This window comes from Trichosurus vulpecula, chromosome 3 (genome assembly GCF_011100635.1).
Source record: "Trichosurus vulpecula isolate mTriVul1 chromosome 3, mTriVul1.pri, whole genome shotgun sequence".
NCBI classification, from domain to species: Eukaryota; Metazoa; Chordata; class Mammalia; order Diprotodontia; family Phalangeridae; genus Trichosurus; species Trichosurus vulpecula.
Window position 1 is genome coordinate 63,971,096 of NC_050575.1, and position 25,307 is coordinate 63,996,402.

At 37.9% G+C, this 25,307-nt stretch overlaps 1 protein-coding gene across 1 annotated transcript in view; it reads left to right on the forward strand.

Moving 5' to 3' along the window:
- Nucleotides 1-25,307, forward strand: part of GALNT10 (polypeptide N-acetylgalactosaminyltransferase 10) — a 179,516-nt gene that overhangs the window by 117,705 nt on the left and 36,504 nt on the right. The gene's annotated exons all lie outside the window — the stretch shown is intronic.

Here is a 25,307-nt window from a genome sequence, read left to right on the forward strand (position 1 = left end):
TTATGACCAATGTCATGAGGAAGAGTAAGGAGTGGAAGATTTGGAATCTAAGTGACTAGAAGAAGGGTGATGCCCCTGAAAGAAATAGAGATGTTTGGAAAAGGGATGAGTTTGGGGAGAAATAATGTAATAAGAGCTGTGATGCAATTTGCAACCCATCCATGCTTGTTCATCCTACGTGACTCACTTTGTCTCACCAAAAATGCAAAGAAGAAAATGGAATTCTCACCGACCACCCTCCTAAGGAACACCTACCATATCCAGGATGTAATCTGGGCCCAGGATATGGATATGCCAGGGTCAGAGTTCAGGGGGGGTGGTGGTGGAGATGTTACCTGCCAGCCACTGAGGTTGGTGTCCTTGTTACAGTTAGGGAAAAACTACCCTGATGGGCTGGTGCTTGATTAAGGAGGGAGAGTTTGGGAGCTTGCATGGCCATAGGAGGCCAACAGCAAGAGGTATCCAGATGGGGTAGTGTCGGTGATAGTGGATGAAGGGGGTTATAAAGTTATGTTCGAGATAATCCCAGTGATTGGTTGTCATGGGAAAGGTGGGACATGACCCACTTTCCAACACCTAGATTGGTTGACCCCTTTTGGGTCATGCCATGGCTTTCAGGGGGCTGGTGCCCCTACTTTAGATAACACTGGCCTAGAAAGAAAAAGGAGAAAGAAAGGAAACAGGAAGTAGAATCACAAAATATTAAAGTGGGAAGAGACTCACAGGAGGCATCTAGTACAACTCCTTCTCAAGTTCTAATCCCTGCAATATCTCCAACAAGTGGTCATCCAGCTTCCCTTTAAATACCTCTAGTGATGGGGAATCCTTCCTAAGATAGCACAGTCCACTGTTGGATAGCTCTGATTTGTTAAGAGGTTCTTCCTTATGTAGATCCCAAATAGCAACAACTGTAACTTTTACCTATTGGTCCAAATTCTGCCCTTCTCAGCAGATCTAATCCTCTTCAGCATAGAATAGGTCAAATAGGGTATTGAGTTGTTTCTAACTCAGGAAACATCTTTCTTCATTGAGTTAAACTTTGATCATCATATAAAATGTAAAATAAATAAGAAAGCAGGTAAGGCTGATTTTGGGTGAAAGTAAAGAATTATTTTTTTCTTTCTTCCAAGTTTTCAAAATACAGAGATAGCGAGGAAATCAAAACCATTTGGAAATGGGACAGGGTACATAAAATAACTAGCATTTATATTGAATTTTAAGGTTTGCCAAGCATTTTGCATCTGTTATCTCATTTGATTCTCACAACAACCCTGAGAGGTATCCTCATTTTATGGATGAGAAAACCAAGGCTGTGAGCGGTTAAGTGATTTGCACAGGGTTACATAGCTAGTAAGTGCCTTAGGCAGGGTTTGAACTCAGTTTTTCCTAACTCCAGTTCAGTGTTTTATCTCTTATGCCACCTAGCTGCCATATCCCCATCATCCTCTCAGCTACCAAGTATGCTTTCAGTTGCCGAAAGAAGATAAGTTTACATCCTGATGGTTTCTTTCAGCTATAAAAAGCAATTTGTGTTATCCACAGTACACTAAATATAAAAGAATAATAGTAGGATACTGAGTTGTCCCTAGATTATTTCCATCTGAATTTTATTGAAAAGTCGAGAATATTTATATAATAGTAACAGTAACAAAAAGAAATCAAAACATGTGGGAACCAGAGGTATATACTGTCCTTGTCATCCCAACTGCCAGTGGTGTTGTGCTGAAGATGATTTTAATGACCCTACAATGAATGAGATTAAACCCAATACTTTTATTAGATTACAAAGATAAAAATTATTTTATCCACCTGTGTAATAGTCCACAGAATATCAAATAAAGAGAATAATATCAAGATAGCAACTTGTTCTCATATCCTTTCTGCCGGAACTCCCATCAAAAACTATGAGGAGATGGATAATGATAAGATTTTTACTTCATTCCACATTCATTTCTTATTCATGCACTGCAAACAAAATAGACTCGAGTATAGCTAGAACAATAGAGTATTTGATGTCCACATGGAAAACTTTTCCCTAGTGAAACTCACCACCGGGACAGTATTGTCAAGAACAATTGACTTTTTAAAATGGCATTTTTCAGGGACAGTTTAAGCCCGTTATGGTTCTGCCTTGCCTTAAATCCATCTCCTAAGTAGAACTAAGTATAGTCTCCAAGTTAAAAGGGAGTTGAACCAAATATCTTGTTAATTAATCACTTGCTGTACTTGGATGACATGAAGATTATATGTCTCCTCTGAAGGAGCTCTATTAAACAACTCCTTCAACTAATGGAATCTTCCTCCAACGATATCAAAATGTCATTTGAACTCAATCATTGTTAAATTCTTATTGTATGCTAAGGAAAGATTGGGACTGAGAATTTTAAGCTTAAATCCAGAAGTCAAATTGAAGTAGTGGGCAAAGATGATACTTGCACATACATTAATCTCATCCAGGAAAGACACGTCAAAGATAATACCATCGAGGAGAAATCCGTGGCTGAGTATGTTCAGAGATTTTGTGATGTCTTGAAATCAAAGCTCTATGAGAAGCAAGTAGCATTTGAAGCAAGTAGCACCTATACATGACCAGTCTTAATGTACTACTCTTTGGGAACTATAAAATGGACCACAATACATTTGCGAAGTATCCTAAGAAAAACCCATACAATATTAATGAAACATAGGGTCCACCACCTTAACAACAAATATTTCACTTCCTCGCCAAAAAGGAGGCAGAGGATTGACAGAGCATATAAACAGCATATATAGAGCATATAAAAAACAGGTTTAAAAACCTGCAGAAATACTTTTTTATATAAGCATACATTACTTCACCAAGCAGTGGTAAAAATTGGTAATAGATATACATGTATTAGACTAGCCAGGTATGACCAAAAGTGACCTCTGGATGGAACCTATAAAATTGCTAAAATTCAGAAATGGAATCAAAAGGCCCCCATGGACAACACCCACAGGAACTCAACCAACAATATGTCAACAAAGAAGCATTAACAAATGGCTGAGTTTTGTGAATCTGTTTACAGAAATGGAGGGGTTTATGGTAGCAATTTAGGACCAGACCACTTCCACTGGAAGCCTGGATTTACGGATTGATGCAGCTTTTAAGAGTAAATGTTAAAAAAAAAAGCAACATTTCACTGCAAATTGCAAAAATTTAGTACCTCCTGAATACCTAGAAAGACTCAAGTAGCCAGAATTATACACCAGAAGCTCACCATCTTTCATAAACTAACAGATGAATAATATCCATATTACAAATAAAGACCCTACATACAACGGTGGGGAACCTGTTGCCTCACAGGATCCCCACCTCTACAACATCCATAAGATAATTCAACTACGAAGCTATGCAGGAAATCAGAGCATTATCACAGACAAAATTGTTCTTTACAGTCATCCAGATGCAACATTGATCTGTAAAAACTTTAAAATGCTTGTGACATTATGTCTGTGTATATATATATATACGCATGTATGTATATGTATACATGTATGTGTGTGTGTATATATATATATATATGTCATAATGACATTGACTACTCATTTTCTCGAAATTACATGGCATAAAAAGCTTTCAAAATATAGAGACCCAGTAAAAGAAATCACAAAGAGATGAGGTACACACCTAATAGCCTAGAATGTCCTCCTCCCTCCCAGCCAGTTCAGTCTCTAATGTAAGACCCAAATCAAATGTTGCCACTTCTACAAAGCCTTTCCTGATCCCACCATTGGTATTGAGTCTCTTGCTCCAACCTTACACGGCATTTGTTGCATCTTTCTTATTTGTGTATTATTTTGTGTTGTAGTTATCTGTTTTTTGTTTTTTCCTCCTACTTGATTAAAAGCTCCATAAGGACAGAATTATCTGATCTAAAATTCCCCCCCCCCCCGCCTCCAGTGCCTATCATGGTGCCCTGGAGGTGCTTAATGTTCACAGTACACAGGTGTTTAATGAATATATGCTGAACTTATTATAGTTAAAAATGACAAGGTATCCACAATCTCCTTAGAACCCAAGTAACTCACTGCTACTAGGTCTAGTATATATGGGACTAAGCATTTTGATGGCTTTTATTAAGAGATTAAAACTTCAAGATTGTTCCTGACAGTCATAGACTGCCTTATTTCTCAAGGTTTTACTGAATCTCAGGCTTTGTTCAACTTTTACAAAATCAGCCTGAAATGTTTTACTCGTTAACAGTTGGGAAAATAAGTAAATAATGTACCTTAATCTTTGGATTGAAGTCTGTAAGAGCTGGTCTTGCTCCAAATTTCCAATCATTGCCGCTTAATTTGGTCAAAATATGGCCTGTATGTACCTGCCAGTGTCACTGACTCAGTGCTAGTGTTGCCTGGAATAGGCCCCTAACCTGTGGGTGGCCAGAACCAAACAGAGCAGGCTAGAGACAGTCAGGAATCAAACAGAAGTTTAATTTCAAAGTGAGAGAAATGGCTTACAACCAAGGACACATGTGCCGGAGCCCCACCCGTAGTGGGAAGGACCCACCTTAGTGTAGGAAGATCTCAGTACTTACACCTATGTCTAAGCAGTGAGCTGTAGCACTAACCATGAGAGGTCACAGCAACAATGAGACAAGTTTGAGTCATAGCAGGACGTCATGACTGGAACACGGGTACTTGTCCAAGCTTGTCTGGTGCTTGTCTGAGCTCAGAGAGCACCTGGTCTTGGTCAAAGCAATATGATAATTATATGAAACAATTCTGGGATTTTGCTGTGGCTGAGATCATCCAAAGGGTGAGTGCAAAGGATTGTTGTTATGCCAAGCTCAAGTCAGTGGCTCTGAAAAACAGGGTGTCTCCTAATATCTTGACACTAACTTTGTGAAACTAATGCTGTATTACTTCAAAAGATCCATGACTTCATTGCTGTGGATGCTTCTTCCACAATTCATATTAGAGTCCCTTTATACCGTAGTATGCAACTTTTGTGAGTTGCTGTTGCCAAAAACTGAATAAACCTCTTTGAGCTTTCCTATTTCTGTCCAAGGCACCACCATCCTTTCAGTCTCACATACTCAGTGTCTCAGTTTTATCCCCTCACTCTCCATTCCACATATCCAATTCTGTTTTTCCTACCCCTACAAACAGCAGTGTCAAACTCAAATAGAAACAGGGGCCACTGAACTGTACCTACAAATCCCTGCTGGCCACTTAGAAAAGCACATTTAACATTATTTCTATTCTGTTGTATTTTTATTTTGTTAACTGTTTCTCAGTTATGTATTATTAATCTGGGCAGTACTCAGTTGTGTGCCTACAAGCCTGCGTGTTTGAAACCTCTGCTCTACAGTACCTCTGTGACATATAAAAAGTTTAAGAGACATAGTTTCAGGGTAATTAATGATTTTATTAATCATGCTAGTAGATTATTAATAAAAGGAGTTAGTGGCATTGGAATGCCAGAGGCCCCTCATGGAATCCATTCAATGTTTATATGGCTTTGGAAGAGTGCGTGTTCTCTGATTGGTTAGCAGTTAATGAGAAGAATTAATATTATAATTATAATATAATATATAATATAATATATTATAATATTCTAATGAGGGGCTGAGGGGACCTGACTGATCACTCTGCTCCCAGATCACCTTCCAGCCTCAGGCAATCTAGACAAAGGATCTGCCCCCCCCTCCCCCGGCACAAACCTGCCTGAGTGGGACACAGTGGGCCAGAATTCGTACTTTGTAAGGTTTTCTGGTTGGGTGGGGTCTCCCGTCCAGGATCGAAAAGCACGTACTCTGAGTATTTGGGCAGTCTCCTCATCCATCACCAATGTCCTTCAGAGACTGACCAGTCTACAGACTTCTGAAAGAAGCCTGGTCCCGATTCATCCCAGTTATCTTCATTACCCTCTTTCCGCTTCTGGTACCTGACAATGACTCAAAAAAGCCATGTGGCATTATGGAGTGAGCCCTGGTTTTGAATTCAGAGCTCTTGGGTTGGAATCTCACCTCGACCTCTTAACTTCCTCTGTCTCCTTGGGTTTCAGTTTTCTTCTCTGTAAAACAAGGGGAATTGGATTAGATGACCTCTGAAACCCCTTCCATCTCTGTATCTTTTATTCTGTAAACAAATTAGATTGTAACCTCCATTAAGTCAGAGACAGTATCTCTTATGTTTTACCCTTTGCCAAGCCCAGTGCCTTTCATATAGTAGAAACTTAAACATTTCTTAGAATGAATTTCTTACCAAGCTTCAATGTTGCAAACTGAATTTGTCATCCTTCCCCCAAAACCCAATTCCTTCAGTTCAGTCCTCCTGGTCAGCCTTTATCACCTTTGACTTCTTTTTTCTCCCCAACTCCTACATTTAAGAAGTTGCCAAGTTTTTGTTGATTCTAGTTCTGAGATAAAATTCTCTCAAATCACTGTTGTGATTTGAATCTTACTCAGTAAACAATAAAAAGCTACTAAAGATTTTTGAGCAAGGTATGACATAAGATTTGTTCATAGCAAAGATCTAGCAATGGTATAAAAAATGAACTGGAAAGAAAGCGATTGTAGAGACAGGAAGGGCCTGTTAGGAGGCTCTTTCTGTGATACAAGTAGACGATCATAAGGGTTTATTAGAGTGCTTATAATGAAAAGAGAAATTGGATGGATCCAAGAGGAGATGAGAAAGTAGAATAGCCTGATCCGATCTATTTAAATGAATAAATGTAAGAAGTGAGAGAGAGGCAAGAATCAGAGTGGGTAGATATTAGTACCATAGACCAAAATAGTGAAATGTGATAAAAGTAGGTTTAGAGGAAAAGAAAAAAACTTGGCTTTAGATATGTCGAATTTGAATTGCTAGTGAGATGTCCAGATAGATGTATCCTGTAAGCAGTTGGAAGTGGAGATCAGGACTGATGAGGTCAGAGTTGTGAGAGCTGGTTCATCAAATGTGAAAGAATTCACTTAGACTTTCTCTGTAGCCCTTGGGAGCTTTTTCGAGGCAAAAGCAATGGACTAACCCTGGAAGAAGAACTAGCAAGGACTAGCAGTTTACGGTGGGACAGAGGCTTGTTTTTATAAGGACCAGATAAGGGAGACAAAGGTAAGTTTTATGACCGAGGGTGGGGGGAGACAAGGAATTCTATGGTCCAGCATAAGGGGAAGTTTGGTGGTATTTCAAGATAAGGGGAGAGACTTTAGGGCACCGGGGAAAGAACAGCTCAACTCTGAGGGCACCTTTGTATCCACATCAAGACTAGAGATAGAATTGGGAGTCATCTGAATAGAGGTGGTGGTTGAAGTATGAGACTTCGAAAGGGAGAAATTAAGAGAAGAATGTAAAACTTCCTACATAGGATTTGGCTTCCAGCCCTCCCTGGTTTAGCCTCTCCTGATGCCATTATTACAATAATCTTCTGACTGAGAAGTAGACCTAAAAAAAAGTGAACATAATACCCATGTGTTCAGTAAACCCAATAACACAAATCTCTGGGGGAAGGACTCAGTCAAGAACTGCTGGTAAAATTGGCTTAGACCACCATCACAATGAACTACAAATGATTAAGCAATCTTAATATGAAATTTCAAATCATAAGAAGATTAGAAAGCAATCCATTATAGAGCTGTGGTTGGGAGAGAATTCATAACCAAACAAGGGAGAGAGAAGATCACAAAAGAAAAAATAGACAATTGACTATATAAAAATCTTGCACAAACAAAATCGGTACAACTAAAATAAGAAAACGAATTGTTGAATGGGCAAAAAGTTCACTTAACATTTCATGTAAATATATCTAATATATCCAGTTGACACAAATACATGACTAAGAGATGTTTACCAATTGATAAGTGATTAATGGTTGTGAATTATTACTTTAAAACATTGCAGACTCTCAATGATCACATGAAAAATGCCCCAAATCAACTAATAATAAGAGAAATGCAAATTAAAACAACTCTGAAGTTTCTCCACATACCCATAAAATTGACAAAGATAATAAAAGGCAGAAATAATCCCTTTTGGAGAAATTGTTAGTAGAGCTGCAAATTGACCCAACAATTCTGGGAAACAGTTTGGAATTATTCAATAAAATTACTGAACTGTTCACTTGAACAATTGACCCAGTGGTCTCACTACTGGAATTTATACCCAGGGTGGTCAAAGACAGAGAAAGGGGGTTTTATAATACTAAAATTGTCATAGCAGCATTTTTTTGTGATTAAAAAAAATGTCTGCCAGCTATGGTGGCAAGAGGCCCTACTGCTGTGAAGGCTAACGCCGATAGATCACTTGAGTTCAAGAGTTCTGAGCTGCAGGAGGGCTAATACAGATCAGGTTTCTTCACTAAGTCCAACCCCAATATAGTGATCCCCTGGGAGAAGAGCACCACCAGGCTGCCTAAGGAAGAGTAAACTAGCTGAAATCAGAAAACAGGACAAGTTGAAACTTCCTGATGGTCAGTATTGGGATTGAACCCATAAGTGCTTGTAGCACTTCCAGCTTGAGTATGATAGGAAGGCCTAGTCATCAAAAAAAAAAGAAAGAAAGAAAAAGAAGAAGAATTAAATTCCCTATTTGGGGATAAAGCTGAACAAATTGTACTGCATGAATGGAATGGATTATTGTTATGCCATAAGAAAGTCAATATCAGGGATTCAAAGAAATATGAAAAGACTTGTATGAAAAGTTGCAGAGCCAAGATGGTAAAGTAGCAAGAATAAAATTCCTTCAGTCTAGAAAATGCCCCAGACTGAATACTGATGGGGAAATCCAAGCAAAAAGTCATACTGAATAATTTTTCCAGCTCAAGTTAGCATAGAGAGACAGATGGAGAGGTCTGTGGGCACTAAGAATGGGATCCCACTAAGAGCGGCCCCACAGACTACTCCAGAGCTCAGGCAGAGGCTGGGCACTAGGGCATGTAGAAGTCCAGAGCCCATAATGGAATGCCACAATGGAAACTGGTGCCAACTGGAAGCTTTGTCACCTACTACCCAGTTCTGGATCACAGAAACCAGAGCAGACTAAAGAAGGACAAGGAGCAGTGTCCTAGACAGTGTACAAAGAGAAATGAGGAAGTTCAGAATCAAGCAGCAGTAATGTGTCTCAGACCCCCAGTAGCAGAGCACAGTCTCAGTTGCAGCTTCTAGCCCAATCCAAAGCCTGCAGAGGGAATTCCAGGGCAGGAATCTCAGACCAAAGGGGAGCCTACAGTTCTGCCCTCTAAACCAGCTGGCTCAGTGGCAGAGTCCAGCTGCAATCTGTGGTCAGACATGGCCAGTGAGGAAATTTGTTTTGCTTAACTATACATCTTAGGAGTTTTACTTTTTAGTTTTCTTTCATTCTCAATGGTAGTAGGGAAATGAAATAGGAGGGAGAGAAGGAAGACATTGCTGATTAAAAAAATAAGATACGTATTTTTTAAAGTTGCATTGCAAAGAAAGCAGTCAGGAAAACTACAGTGACTACAGTAATGTAAATAAAAACACAAAAATTTGGCTAAAAACATTAAAGTCAATGATTAATCTTGCTTCTAGAAGACATAGTATGAGTTTTAGCTCCCTCCTCTTGGTTGAGAGGTAGAGAACAATGAGTCTTGAGTACTACGTACATTGCCAGGTGTGATTGCTGTGGTTGGATTTGCTTAATGTTTTTCTTTCATGATGAAGGAAGGTTGTTGGGGGAGTGGGAGTGGTCAAAACACGAGGTAATCCTAGTTTTCCTGCTCTCTGAATGTGTCTGTCTGTCTCTCTACCACAGGAGCCTTACAAATCATAAGCAGTACAAAGTCACTCCCTGCCCAAAAAAAAAAAAAAAAAAAAAGCCAGTTAGCAACCAGCTGTGTTATTTATGTTGAGAAAAAAGAAGTAATCATCTTAATTGGAACTTACTTTGAGACAGTTAATGTTTCCATCTGAGGAGGTGTTGATTCCTTTCTCCGCTGTTAAGAACCATAATGATCACCATTTTCCTAACCACCATTTTCAATAAGAAGCTTCCATTTGTTCCAAAAGCAAATTTTGTACCTATAATAATGAAGTGTCTTAGCTCTGTGCATGGGCTATCTGAGTTTGGAGTCTGTTTCATCTCTGCAGAGATTTTTGACTCAGGCAATGCAGGCTGTGGGCTTTGGCTAAATTAATCTCCAGACTGAAATAACACCTCCTGGTTTTATGACTGCCAAAACACAGGTGCCTTGGTAATCCTAGTTTAGCTAGGATTAAGTAGTGAAGTTAATGGAGTTTGTCTTTCAGCTCTCCCTGTTTCTGGTCCTTTTAAACTCTTTTCAGCACCAGCTACTAACACTAAATACTCATGCTCTAGTTCTAAAAGAAAGGAAATTGATTTGATCACCTAAGTCATATATTATACAATATAAAGGAAGCCCAGTCTGGAAGTCAGGAGACAGGTTCTCTCATACCAGTTCTGCCTCACCCTCACTATCATAGTGCCTTACATATGGTAGCATTTTGATAAATGCTTGTCAAATGAATACATATTTATTCATCAGTCAGATGTGATTATAGTTTTCGTAATTGCTATTGAATAGCACCTCTCTTTGTGTGTGTCTAGTTAGCATGAAATACGAATTATTCCAGAGGCTATGAACTTAAGGGTTCTAGTAGCTTGATTCTGATCCTTGTCTATTAAATACACCCTGAGACTATGCCAGTCTGTCATCTGCATCTCATCAAAACATCTCAGTGCATCATGATATACTTTTTAAAAAAAGAACTGAATTTGTAGTCAAAAGATCTAAATTTAACTTACTACTCTGGCTTCCATATGTCAATGAATACCTCCTGTAGTGATACAGATTACAACCCCTCCACATCTTGTCCATGTCTTCCCCAAAATCCTCCACACAGAGGCCTCACAGGATGCTGGAAGCCTTCCTCTAGAGCTCTTGACTTTGCATAGATATAAGTGCTCACCCGCTGTACCATCAGTGAACCCTTATTCTCACTCAGGTTGCCTCCTTTCCTTTTTCAGTCGTACATATCTGATGACATCCCTCAATTCTGTTATGTTACAAGCTACCTATGCACACAATGCTCTTCTTCATTGCTTTTGGGTGAAATGAACTTTTAATTCTTCTTCGACTGTGATTTCCAATGCCTCACAGCCATTTAACATCTCTGGAAGAATAGGTACTGCCTCCCTCTTCTTGGTAAAGAGGTGGTAAAATATGGTTGCAAAGTTTAAGTGTTCAGGTGTCATCAGTATGCTTCCTTATTACATGAGGGAGTTCTACTGGTGAAAGGATGTTATTAGAAAACTAAAAACATAGATAAAAAATTTTTGAAGAAAGAATATTGAGGTTAAAAAGATGGACCTTTGTTTCAAAGAGAAACTAAGAAACTAAGCTTTTAATCAAAAAAGTACTGTTCAGTTTCCCAAAAGCAACCTTGACTATTTTCTTGCCCTTAATTCCGGGCACAACTTAGCATACCTCCACAGCACCTATCCAAGATACATATGGATCAGTTCCACAAGTTATACATCCAAATGCATATCATGGTTTGGACATTTGGCATTCTTCATCCGTTTGGTTTTTCCTGTATGGATGGTTAAACTGAACTATTTTAAGTAATTCTCATTCCCATTTAAGAGGTTCTACAATGTTGGGCACAATAACTTGCAAAAACAGATATTAGATCTTTGGTACCTGTCCTAACTGTTGGGATTCTCTCTTCCTTTCAGACTCAGCACTCTATATCCTCCAGTGAAAGGTGGCAAATACCATTGGCAGTTATGTAAAACAAGGCTAGTTTCCTACCTCCTTTATGTTAATCATTAAAGAGTCATCAAACAAAATTCTTATACATCTTCCAGGGAATCTTGCATTATTTTGACATGCATAGGAGACACTTTGGTGGAGAGGAGCCACGAAGGCTGAATTTTGTCACATCAAATAATGCTTCTCACTTATATAAAATTTGAAGGTTTGAATAGTGTTTTACCCATAAGTATCATTTGATCTTTTCAACAACCCTGAAGGGTAAATAGTGCAGTTTTATTATTCCCATTTTACATGTGAGCACACTGAGATCAAGTAACTTGCTCATGGTGATATAGCTAGTAAGCATCAGAGGGGAGATTTGAGTCTAGATTTCTCCTTGGTCCAAGTCTACCATTTTTTCCACTATATTACTGTAACAACAACGCTGTTAGCACAGGTTCTTTGATCTGCTTTTCTAAGGAAAGCAACTTTAAGGGGTTTATAATCTCACTTTAATTAAACATACATATATGATTCACTTAGCTCAGGAGGAAAAGTCAGCACCCTGAACTTCAGAGAAAACAAACAGAAACTACAAGGAGAAATTATACAAAGAGAGCAAATAACACAAATCAGCAGACAGGGCTTCTGTCTGTCCATAGCAATAAATACATAGTTGCCAGAAGGAGAAGCACCAACATCTGGGTTTTCAAAGCCAAGGGGCTCCTTAACGGCTACCCAGAGTCTCGCCTGGCCAAGTCACAGGAACACATTTTCAACAAGTGAGCCCCCCGAAGCAAAATGCTAACCTCAGAGTATGTATACACTTCTTCAGGGTCAGTCCACAGAGGGTGTCACAACCATGTGACTCAAAATCATGTGACTTAGGCTTTCTTGTGACTTAAGCAGGTTATCAAAGACTCTTGATTCAATCAAAGACTCTTGATGCAAGCAAAGGCAAGGCTCAATCAAAGGCACTTGATTGCCTTAGTGCCGAGAAGCACTCCAAAAGGAAAAAAAACAGTGAAAAGTCCAACTTTGCTTGCCATTACAGTTGCACTGCCTCTCACATACTCATTTTCTCTTCTTGGGCAAATACCCTGTCTTCTCAGGGCTTCAGTTTGTTCATCTTTAAGTCTCTATTTTGCTTGCCTCCCAACATGAGGATCAGATGTTTTAATAGATTTGAAAATGTTTTAAAGTGATTAGGTGCTATACAAACAAGTGCTTTGAATGAGTACTATGTAGTGAACAAAAAAAAACCCCTGGTAAAATAGGTTGTATGGAGGTAGGGGTGCCCAGACTAAAATAAGAAAACACCATAATATCTACAGTGTTGGTGGCAATGCCGTCTTTTGATAGACAACTTAGTTTTACTTGCCTCCCTTTCACTGCATTTATATTGTTTTCTAGCTGCTATAGCGACAGCACCTTAAATTTTAAAGCCACCAATTCAAATGATTTGCTGGGTCTTCTTAGTAATGGTTATTGAGTCCAAATTGATATAAAGAAGAACACCTTGAAATGTACTCTCTCTACTTTCTGGGTTCTTTGAAGATAGAAATTTAGCCATGTATTGTATTTTTTCTAAAATCTTAGATTTCTAACAGATGTCAAGGTGTTTGGCAAATGTTCCATTAAGGAATGTACGCATTAGTGCTATGCCTATTTTATAGACTGAGGCACTGGGCATGTTTTAATGCCGTCTCAGAAGTTAGGTAGTTTACATCTTTGTAGCATTCCTCCCACTCTCCTGTCTTTACCCATAGGGCCATAGACTATAAATATATTTTGTTTTCCCTAATAGAGCTCTTAGTAGGTGCTCAATGAATAATTATTAGCCTGATTAAAATTCTGTTTCCTTTTCATCTTGCAGGACAGAAAAATATCACCAATAGCTTGAATCTTTTGCATCATTAATTAGGCATAATATCATTCCTAAATCCTGGGGTGCAATTGGAAATATAAACTATTTGCTGCTCACCTCCTGACAAAGAGGTGATGAACTCAGAGTGGAGTTTGAAACTTTTTTTTGGACATAGTCAATGTAGAAATTAGTTTTGTTTTGACTGTATATGTTTGTTAAAAAGGGTTTGTTTTTCTTTTCTTTCATTGTGTTCATTAAAAAAGTAAATTTCATTTTAAATGAAACATTTTTGTTGTTTACTATTTTTTTCAGTCATGTCCAACTTTTTGTGACACCATTTGGGGTTTTCTTGGCAAAGATACTGGAATGGTTTGCCATTTCCTTCTCCAGCTCCTTTTACAGATGAGGAAACTGAGGCAGACAGAGTTAAGTGACTTGTCTGGGGTCACATACCTACTAAGTGTCTGAAGCCAGATTTGAACTCAGGAAGATGGGTCTTCCTGACTCCAGGCCCAGCATTCTATCCCTTCTGCCAGGAGTGGGGAAACCTGTGGGCTCAAGGCCACATGTAGCCCTCTAGGTCCTCAAGTGCAGCCCTTTGACTGAATCCAAACTTCACAGAACAAATCCCCAGATTTGTTCACATTTGCCTCAAGTCCCTAGGTTCCCCACCCCTGCCCTATGCCATCTAGCTGCCCAAATGAGACATAGGCTACTGTAATTGAAGAGAGCACCTGGGTTTTATCTGTGCTTGGGTTTTTCACTTACCTTTGACCTAAGCAAGTCATTTACCATCTCTGGTCCTTAGTTTTTATACCTATAAAATGGGAATAGTCATATTTCTACTACCCACCTCACTGAAACCCCATCAACAAAAAAATTATTGAATACTTACTATAAGTTCACCTTTGAAATTGTGACTAACATATGATCTCACCCAGTAAATGTTGGGTTGAAGTGAATTTCTTGAAAAGGAGAAACCACTGTATGCATGGGTAATGCAAATCACAGGACGGGTCCCAGTTAGCTTCCTCAAGTAAAAGTACTCTGGGTCCAGAGAGTATACACGTGTGTGTGTGTGTGTGTGTGTGTGTGATATGCATATATAGAGAGAGTATATATAGCCTATAGCCATAGCTCATTAATCTAACCAACTTATTTATCTTTGATAATTAGCAAGAGGACACAATTAATTCCCTCCACCCCCCAAAAAAAGCCATTTAATGAATTGGCTTAGTAAGAAGAATACCAACATTTCCCCAGAAACTGTCGCTCCCTCAACTGCTCCAGGAAAGATTGAAGAAAAGCACCAGACTTAGTAGGAGCCAGAAAATACAAGGAGACACAAGAGTGAATCATCTGTCCAGCCCCAGGCAGCCAAAAGACTACAGGAGATGAAAGGAGATGCAACCATGAATGTCATTCCAGAGCATTCCATAGTCTGTGTCCTGTGCCTCTGTATGAGGCAGAGAATAGTACGAGGTGAGAGCCAGTGGCTGTGGTACTCTGACCCCAAAACCAGGCTGAGGGGCATTCCAGTGCAGACTGAGGCTGAGTCCTGCAGTGAAGGAACTAGAATAGGAACTTAGGACCAAGGTGAGCCTATACAGCGCAGTCACTCTGAACATATAGAGCCTTCCAGCTGACAAGGGCTGGAGCCAGCAACTGTTTATGGATAAGCCTGCAGCTGTATGGCTCAGACGCAAACTGAGATCAAGAACCTGTAAAGCTCAGATCAGGAGAACAGCAATCAAACTTCATCCTAGGTCAGACCATTGTCAGCTGACTGCCATATTGTAGCTTCCTAGCCTCTGCCACCCTTAAGATACTAAAAGAATATAGCATTTGGTACTCAGAAAAAGCAGTGGCAGCAACACAGGTAATGCAAATCAGGAACATATAAGACCCTTATTATCTTCAGAGGTGTGCAGAGCCTGGCACTGACATAAAGTCCCAATATAATGCTGGAAGAATTAGATATTTAAAAAAAAAAAACACTGGTAAAACAGGTTGTATGGAAGTAGGTGTGCCCAGACTAGAACCTAGAATAAGATAACACCATAATATCTATAAGCAGAATTTCAAAGAAAAACACAGCTTGGACACAAGATCAACTAGAATTCATGGAAGAAATGGAGCAAGAATTTTTAAAGTAATATCACAAATGAAGTGAGAGTTTTAGAGGACAAGAGGTACAAAATTTTACCCAAGTAACAGACTCTCTGAAAATGAGAATTATCCAAATAGAAGATGAGACTAGAAATATTAAAAACAAAGTCAAAAGATTGGAAAATAGAAGAATAAGTATGGTATCTCTTTTTTTAAAAAAAACTGACCTGGAAAATAGGTCAAGGAGAAAAAAAAAAACTAAAAAAAAACCCTAAAAATCATCGGATTACCTGCAATCCATGACTCAAAAAAAAAATGGCACGGGTACTATATTTTAAGAAATCTTGAATGAAAATTGCCCAGACCTATTAGAGCCAGAAAGCCAAGTTAAAATATAAAGAATCCACTGGTCACTTCCAGAAAGAAATCTCCAAATAAAAACGCCCAGGGAATGTGATGGCCAAAATCCACAGCTTCCAAGTCAAGGGAAAGATGGAAAGGAAACAAACATTCATTTGTGCTGTTAACCTACTGTGTACTAGTCACTATGCTAAGTGTTTTACAGATATTCTCTAATTTAATCCTCACAACACCTCATTAAGTAGGTATTATTATTACAGTTGAGGAAACTGAGTCAAACAGAGGTTAAATAACTTGCCCACATAGCTAGTAAGTCTCTGAGGCTAAATTCAAACTCAAGTCTTCCTGGCTCCAGCTCGGAGCTACCTAGTACAGTATTGCAAGCAGCCAGAAAGAAATGGTTAAAATACTGAGGACCACAGTCAGGAGCACACAAGACTCAACAGTTACCACCGTGCAGAAGTAGAGAGCTTGGAATGTAATATTTCAAAAGGCCGAAGATATGGGCCTAAAACCAAGAATAACTTATCCTGAAAAGCTGAGTATGATCCTACAAGGGGGAAGATGAATCTTTAATGAATCAGAAGACTTCAAAGCATTCCTGATTTATAAAACAACTTAATAGAAAATTTGAAATACACAAGAGTCAAGAGAAACAATAAAAGAGTAAATACATATGAGCAATCAAAAGGGACTACATAATAACAAAGAACTAACACTGTAATAGGAAGGAAAGAAATAAGCATCCCTTTAGAATCTTAAAGTTGTCAGGTGTCGTAGAGAGTTAAATCAGAGGAAGTAGAAGTGGTCTTATTATGTTTAAATGAGAGAAGAAATAAGGAGTAGGAGGGAAAAAGTACTGAGGAAGAAAATGGAAAGGGGTTGAGGAACATACTATATCACATAATTGGATGTGCAAATACAGAACTATGCAAAGAAGAAGGAAGGGTTGGGGGTGCATACATCACTTGAAATTCACTTTCATCTAAATTGAAAAAAGGAGAATAGAACACATACAAACATTTCAGTGGAGAAGTACATTCAAAGTATAACTTCCAAGGATTGTGAAAAAGAGTTTAAAGGGGAAGAAAGAAAAGGTAAGAAGCTATTGTCAGAGTTTAGATGAGGTGATGAGAAAAGGGGCAGAGGGCAGAAGCAGACTGCATCAATCATGGATTGCTAGTACTAAGCACACTTCTTGCTCATTACCTTCTTCATAATTTTTTAAAAGGGGGAAAGATGGGGCAAAAAGAGGAAAAAATACAATGTAATAGGCTGGAAGGAAATATCAGTGGTCACAATTTAATTTGAATGGGATGGCAGAATGGATGAGAAAGCAAAATCCAACAGTGTGTTGTTTACAAGAAACATTCTCGAAACATAAGGGTTTATATGGTGTTAAAATAAGGGGCTAAAGCAAAATCTGTTTTGCTTTAGATAAATTCAAAAAAATAAAGGGTAACATTCCTGACTGCAGACAAACAGCAAAAATATGCTTTATTGAGAGAAGAAAACAGGGAAACTATATACTTAAAGATTTTATAGACAGATTAATGCCAATACTTAACATATGCATGTAAAGACATGGCATCTGAATACTTAAAGAAAATGCTAAACAAGTTACAGGAAGTAGACACTAAAACTTTAATAGTTGGGGACCTCAGTGTACCTCTTTCAGACTTAGACAAATCTAACCAAAAAAGAAGCTAAAGAACTGAATAAAATTTTAGAAAAGTTAGCTAGAATAAGTCCCTGGATAGTTACTGAATGGGACTACAAAGGCATATACGTATATTTCATACTGTATGGCAACTTTACAAAAGTCAACCATATATTAAGGAATAAAAACTTCACAAACAGTGAAGAAAAGCAAAAATATTAAACATATCCTTTACTGACCACAATATGATAAAAATAATGTTTAGTAAAGGGTTGTTGGATTAAAAATTAATTGGAGGCTAAATAATTCAATCCCAGGGAATTACTGGGTCAAAGAATAAAACAGAAACAGCAGATAATTTCATCAGTGATAATGACAACAATGAGACAGTGCACAAGAATTTTGGTGATACAGGCAAAGCAGTATTTCTGAGAAAATTTGTATCTCTAAACACTTTTCATCAATGAAAAAAAGGAGAGATCAGTGAATTAGTCCTCAATTTTATTTTTTAAAAAAACCTACAGAACAAATTAAAAACCCTAATTAAACACCAAAGCAAAATAATCACTGAAATAATAAAAGTGTGAGCTGGGATTTTTTAACTCAGTAAAATAGATAAACCACTAGAAAATTTGATTTTAGCAAAAGAAAGAAGGAAATAAATTGCCAGTATCAAAAATGAAGAAGAGTTCACAACAAAGGAAGCAGAAATAAAGGAAATTGTTAGAAACTGTTTTGTCCAACTATATACCAATAAAGGCCAACAACTTAAATGAAATTAGGGACTATTTACAAAAATATAAAATCTCCTGGTCAATGGAACATGAAATAGAATAACCCAGACTTCAGGGTGGAGTGAATACATAAATGAATTTCCTAATAAAAAACTGCAAGACCAGATGCATTTACAAATGAATATTATCAGGAATTGGAGAATAATCAATTCCAATAGTACATAAGCTGTGAAAAAAAATAGAAAAAGAAGGAGGTCCACTGAATTCTTTCTATGACACAGATATAGTCTTTATACCTAAACAAGGGAGAGACAAAACAGAAATATCCCAATGTAAATATTGACACAGACATTATAAGTAAAATATTAGCAAAGAGCCACAGCAGCATATCAAAAAGATTCTGTATTATGACCAGGTTGGCTTTATATCAGAAATGCAAGGTTAGTCCAACATTAGGAAAACTCTAATACGAGGAGGGAGGATGGACAAGCATTTTTTAAATGACTGTGTATCAGGCATTGTGCTAAGCACTTTGCAAATAGTATTTCATTTGTTCCTCACAGCAGCCTTGTGAGGTAGGTGGTATTATTATCCCCATTTTACAGAACAAAGTGAGTCAGACAAAGCTTAGATGTCTTAGTAGATTAAGTGAGTTAAGGGTCACACACAGCTAGTAAATGTCTGAGTCTGTATTTGAACTCAAGTCTTCCATACTCCAAGCCTAGTACGCTGCATCATCTAGCTGCCATAAGAGGATATTAATAACAAGAATAATAAAAATCACATGATTATATCAATATATGCATTAAAGGCTCTTGACAAAATATATGTATTTTTTGTTTTCAAAAAAAGAATAAATGGGCTTTCCTTAATATGATAAAAAAAATACTTATTTAAAATTCTAGCTATTGCAACAAAACAAAAAATAAAGGACTAACAATAGGCAAAGAATAAACAATTGCCAATTTTTGCAGATAATGATGGTTTACTTAGAGAACCTTAGGGACACTAAAATTTTCAAAGAAACTTCAGGTTTTTTTTTTCTTTTCAATTTCAGTGAAGTTGCAGGATCAAAAATAAATCCACATAAATCATCAGCTTTTTTATATAATCAACAAAACCCAATAGAAAAAGATAAAAAGAAATTCTATTTAAAATACTTAGTGTATAAACTACTTGAGAGTCTAACAATCTACACAAAGGAACTATGTAATAATTGCAAAACATTCATTACACAAAGACCTAAGTAATTGGAAAAATATTAGTTGCTCATAGATAGGCAGAGCTAATATAATTCAGTCCTATCCTAATCAAGCTACCGAAGGATTATTTTATAGAACTAGAACAAACAGCCGTGAAATTCATCTGCCAGAACAAAAGTTGAAGAAGGTGAAATAACGAAGAAAAATGGAAAGAAAGAGGGCCTAGTCATAGCTGACCACAAACTATGCTACAAAATAGTAATCATCAACCATTTGGTACTAGTCAAAGCAACATTTTCAGAATATTGTTTTTAAATGAATAAAATAAGATACATAGAATTTGCAAACGAAACCAATTATATCAATTGTTATAAAAATATTTTTAAACAAGTACATTGACCCCAAGTTAAGAACCTCTGGTAGAAACAAACAGCACATGGCAATGTACCAAAACAATTCTCTAATGTGTAAATAACTTCGAGGTTAAAAGATAGCAAAAACAAATTATCAAAGCAAAGAAGAAGTTATCTCTCCCAACCATGGATGAGGGAAGAACTCATGACCAAACAAGGAATAAAGAAGGTCACGGAAGATAAAACAGACCATTTTGATTGCACGAAATGAAGTTTTTTCACTAACAAATACAAGGCAGTTAAAGTTAGAAGGGAAACAGTTAAATGTGGAAAAGCCTTTGCAGGGAGTTTCTCTGCTAAACATCCCATCTCTATGATATATAAGGAACTGATTCAAATTTATAAAAACAAAAGTTATTTCTTAGTTGGTAAATGGTCAAAGGATATGAATAGGTAGTTCTTAAAGGAAGAAATGAAATATTCAATATCTATATGAAACAAATGCCCCAAATCACTAACAACTAGAGAAATGCACATTAAAGCAACTCTGCAGTTCTACCCCACACCCAACAGATTGGCAAAGATGACAAATGTTGGGAAAGTGGGAAAATGCACTATTGTTGAAACTGTGAATTGCGCCTGTGTACCAATTCTGGAAAGCAATTTAAAACTATACCCCAAACTGTATATACCTTTTAACTCAACGACACTAAGCATATGCCCCAAAAGAGAGAGGGAATGTACATATAGTGACTCTTGTGGTAGCAAAGAACTGGAAATCAAGGGGATGCCCACCAACTGGAGAATGGCTGAACAAATTATAATATCCAAATGTAATGGAATATTATTGTATGCTAAGAATTGACGAAAGGTATGATTACAGAGAAATCTGGGAAGATTTATGTGAACTGAAGCATAATAAAGGTTATAGAACCAGAAGAATAATTTATACAAGAAAAATAATGTAAAAACAAACAGCTTTGAAAAGCTTAAGAACTCTGGTCAATGTAGTGATCCATCACAATTCCAAATGACCAGTCATGAAGCACCTCCTGACAGAAAGGTGATGGACTCATAAAGCATTTTTGGACTTGGTAGACATCAAAATTTATTTTGCTTGAAAATGCATATTTCTTACCAGGATTTTCTTTTTCATTGTGGAGCAGGATTAGTAATAAGGGCCTTCCTCCCACAAAAAGTGAGAAGAGAACAAAAGGAAGGCCAGAATGAATCACAAACAAATAAGACAGCTTTGAAAATTACATATATTGAATTTATTTTATACTTGAAAAGCAAGTTCTACATAATCAAGATTTGTAGATTCATGTACAGCTCTTTTCTGCTCTGATTTTATTTGTTGTCTATTGAGTTCAGAATTATAAAAGAAAATGGAAAAAATTAAAATAAAAACAAAACATTTCTCCCATAGACTTGGGACACACTCTCCCACAAATAAACACAGCATTGGTTGTTAGAGAAATCACACATAAGAAACATAAAAGGAAAGACACTTATATAGGAAACTTGTGTAGCTGAGGCTCTCATGTATGGATACATGTGGTAGAAGTACATGTCCAGGGAATGTGCATAAGCAGGGGACACACATAGTGGCTGCCTTGACACCGGTCTCCTCAGCTCACTGCTTTCTCTGCTGGTCTCCACTGCCTCCAACTCCTTCACTGGGTAGTGCTTGATCCTTTAGAAAACAGAAGCCTTTTCCAGTTTTATTATCTTAGTATCTGGCTTCTAAGGTCTCCTATCTCCTGAGCAAGCGATCAGCCCCAGGTGCCAAGTTCTTTAGAAAAAAAGAGCTGTATTGTCCCAGTTTGCTGATCACCTTAGGCTTGGTCTTTTCTAGTCACAGGCTCTGTCCTCTGGGACAGAGACCTTACTTTAGCCCATGGTGACTATTTAATTTACTTCCCAAATTTTCATTTCTGAAAGCCATGCTTTACCACAGCAGTTACTTGCTTAAAAATTACAAAGAGTAATTAAGGGTCCTCCAGTTTTTAAAACCTAAGTCTCTCCTGTTTGCCATTGTGGAGGAATAGGCAGAATAAAAGGTTGAAAAGGCAAACAAAGCTCAGGGGACAAAGTCATTGTCTCTGCTACCTGCCCAGCGACATCCCTGACCTCTTCATATATAGATGTAGTCCAAGTTTGAAAGAGGCTTTGTCCCACACCCTCACATGTGTAAAATGGAGTTATTCTTGTTTTCTTAATTCTCCTTGATTTATTTCTTTGTAGAAATTGACCATCAGAAAATCACATAGTATTGTTTGATTGAAGCTGTGACAATAAAATCTGTCACCAGAGGATGGGCTTTTCCCAATTCCCACATGTAAAGGAGGCTACAAAATGAATGGAAGCAGTTATTAAGCACTTTTGCCAAGAATTAGTCTAAGTGATGGGGATACAAGTAATAAATGAGTCAGTTCAGGGGAGCCCTAGTGGAGTCAATTGACACATACTTTCCACAGCAGTATTGACATTGATTTGATTACAGTCTCTCGAGCAAGAAATGGAAAGAGGAGGGAGGTGGAATGCATGGAAGGCAGCCTGGGTGAGATGTGAAGCATAGTCTGGGACCTACTAAATAGAGTGTACCACCTGCATTTTCGCTCACTCACCAATCCCTGGGGGAAGTTTCCAGAATTGAATGGATTAAGTTTTCCAGAGCATAGCTGCAAAAAGTTTGGTAGCCCAAAAGGTACAAATACAAAATCTTATGTTTTTTGTTCAAAACCCTTCATGACTTAGCCCACTCCTACCTTTCCAGTTTTCTTACACCTTACTCCCTGCCACATACTCTTCAATCCACGAACAAGACACACCATCACTTGGTTCTGGGTGTTTTCTCTGTATGTCCCCCATTCCTGAAATGCTCTTTCCTTATCTCTACCTATTGACCTCCCTGGCCTCCTTCAAGGCTCAATTAAAATCTCATCTTCTAGAAGAAGACTTTCCCAATCCTTCTTACTTCTAATGCCTTCCCTCTTGTAATTATTGCCTTCTTATCCAGTATATAGCCTTTTTGTACATATTTGTTTGTTGTCTCCTCCATTAGATTATGAGCTCCTTGAGGGCAGGGACTGTATTTTGCCTCTTTTTGTATCCCCACCACAGTGCCTGGCACATAATCAGGCACTTAATAAATGCTTATTGACTATCTGACTACAATAGGGGAGTGGGTACAAGAAGATGGACAGTTGGATGAGATTTTAAAAGATTTTCAAAAAATTGTTTTAAACTAGGGAAAACCTCTCTTTCATCTCCCCAACTCTGCCCCTCCCCGCAAAAAACCCACTAACTCACCAAAATTATTTTTGATAAACTCTTGCTTTTTTTTCCCTTTATTACCTGTACCAATTACTGGGCACACTCAAAGATAGTAATCAATAGTAATAGCAGCTCATACTTGAGAGATATTTTATATGCCATATCTTCAGTGACTCTCACAACAGGCATCTCTTTTTGGCAATGAAGTCATTCAGAGATAATGTATGACTTGCCCATGATTACACAATTAAGACTTAGACTCTTCTCTAAGCTTTACCACTAACTTATATGTCATCCAACAAGTCACCTCACCTCTCTAGCCTTCACTTTCTTACTTGTAAAATGAATAGATTGGAGTTGATAATCTCAAAGGATCCTTCTACCTATAAACATTCTCTTTTCTCTATTCCTTTCCAACTCTGAAGTTCTGTTTTATAATGGCAAATCCCTTCTCTTGCCTTTACTGACATATAAAAACATCCTTATCGGAGGAGTTGATTCTGTTAAATTATCCCATCTTTGATTTTATGGAAATGAGCCTTCTAATAAAGGACTGAAAAGAAGCCTAATTGCCTCCCAAATAATTATTCAGACTTCCATGACCTGTCAGCAGGGATCAATTAGTAGGTCTCAAGTTAACAGCAGCCATCTGTGTCAAAAGGAATTTAGTGATACCTCTCTATCTTGGTGTGGTCTTCAAGACATGAACAAGGAACGGTTATTTTGGGGGTGTGCAGCCTGGAAAGAGAAAATCTCACTGTAATTTTAGTGACTTGAAATGGTCACCAGGTAGTAAATGAGCTGCAGTCAAAGATGATAGCTGTAGATTTCTGTTCTTTCTTTTATCCTTGGCTTTGATAGAGTTCCTGACCAGAGAACAGTATATCTGTAATGTCATCATGCCTCTTAATATCTTGTCTGATCTCACAGAAAAACTCCTTTGGAAAGAGTTAGCAGCCGAATTAGGTGGAATTGATTTCTGGTTCCAGCAGAATCTGCCACAGGCTAAGGGAAGCTGTATTAATCTTTGTGAGCAAACAGTGAGGAGTTCCAATTTTACTGACCCCATTAACTAATCTCTGTGTATATGGTAATTACTCCAGCTGCACAAGCTATGGGGGGAAAAACATTCGAATGTCCTGGGTCTTACAGAAGGTTCTATTGAAAGCCTTCAAGGCCCAGCTGCAATGCCACCTTCTCCATGAAGCCTTCTGTGATCTCAGGAGGTGACCTCTTCTTCCTCAGGTATCACAGGCACTTGGCACTTCTGATCTGTTTTTTAGTATAGCTGTTTGTGTTCATATCTCTTTTGTTCCACTAGACGTTGCATCCTCTAAGAGTCAGGCCCTGTCTTATTCATTTCACTCCTTACCAAACACAGGACATTGTACTTAGTGGACACCAAAAATGTTCTTTGAATTGCTGGATTTGGGGAGGTTTTTAAATTAAAGGGACTGGAAAAATGGGAACATCTTTTTTTATAAAGAACTTTAGGGACCATGACCCTAGAGAAAAGCCTCCTTCCTTTCATTGTAGAAAGATAAGTTATGGATGTGAAACATTGCATATCCTGTCAGACGTGGGCAGGGTGTTAGCTGGACTATTTTTTTTTTCCCTCTTCTATTTTTTATTCTTTGCCCTTGTGGGCAGCTCACTGAGCAGGGGAGAAGGAGTACCATATTAAGAAGTAAAGAGGATATAAAAGCAAAAATATCAATAAAATGCTTTTTTGGAGAATGGAGGTTTTTTAAGGACTGTTTTTTAAAGAGTGAAAAAAGCTCAGGGCTTGAGTTCATGAATCAGAGGAAGCCAATCATTACCAAACTCCAACCTCAGAGGAAAACTAGCAAAATCAGGCTCTACTGCCCAGAGCCAGGAGCTGTCTGTGATCGTTTGTATGAATGACCAAATCAAAGAATTTTAGAGCTGGAAGAGATCTTAAAGCATATAATATTAGACCCAGAAATCACCACAGAATGTATAATTTTAGAGGCAGAACAGATCCTGGAACATAAAATGGTAGTGTTAAGGGGATGTTAGAA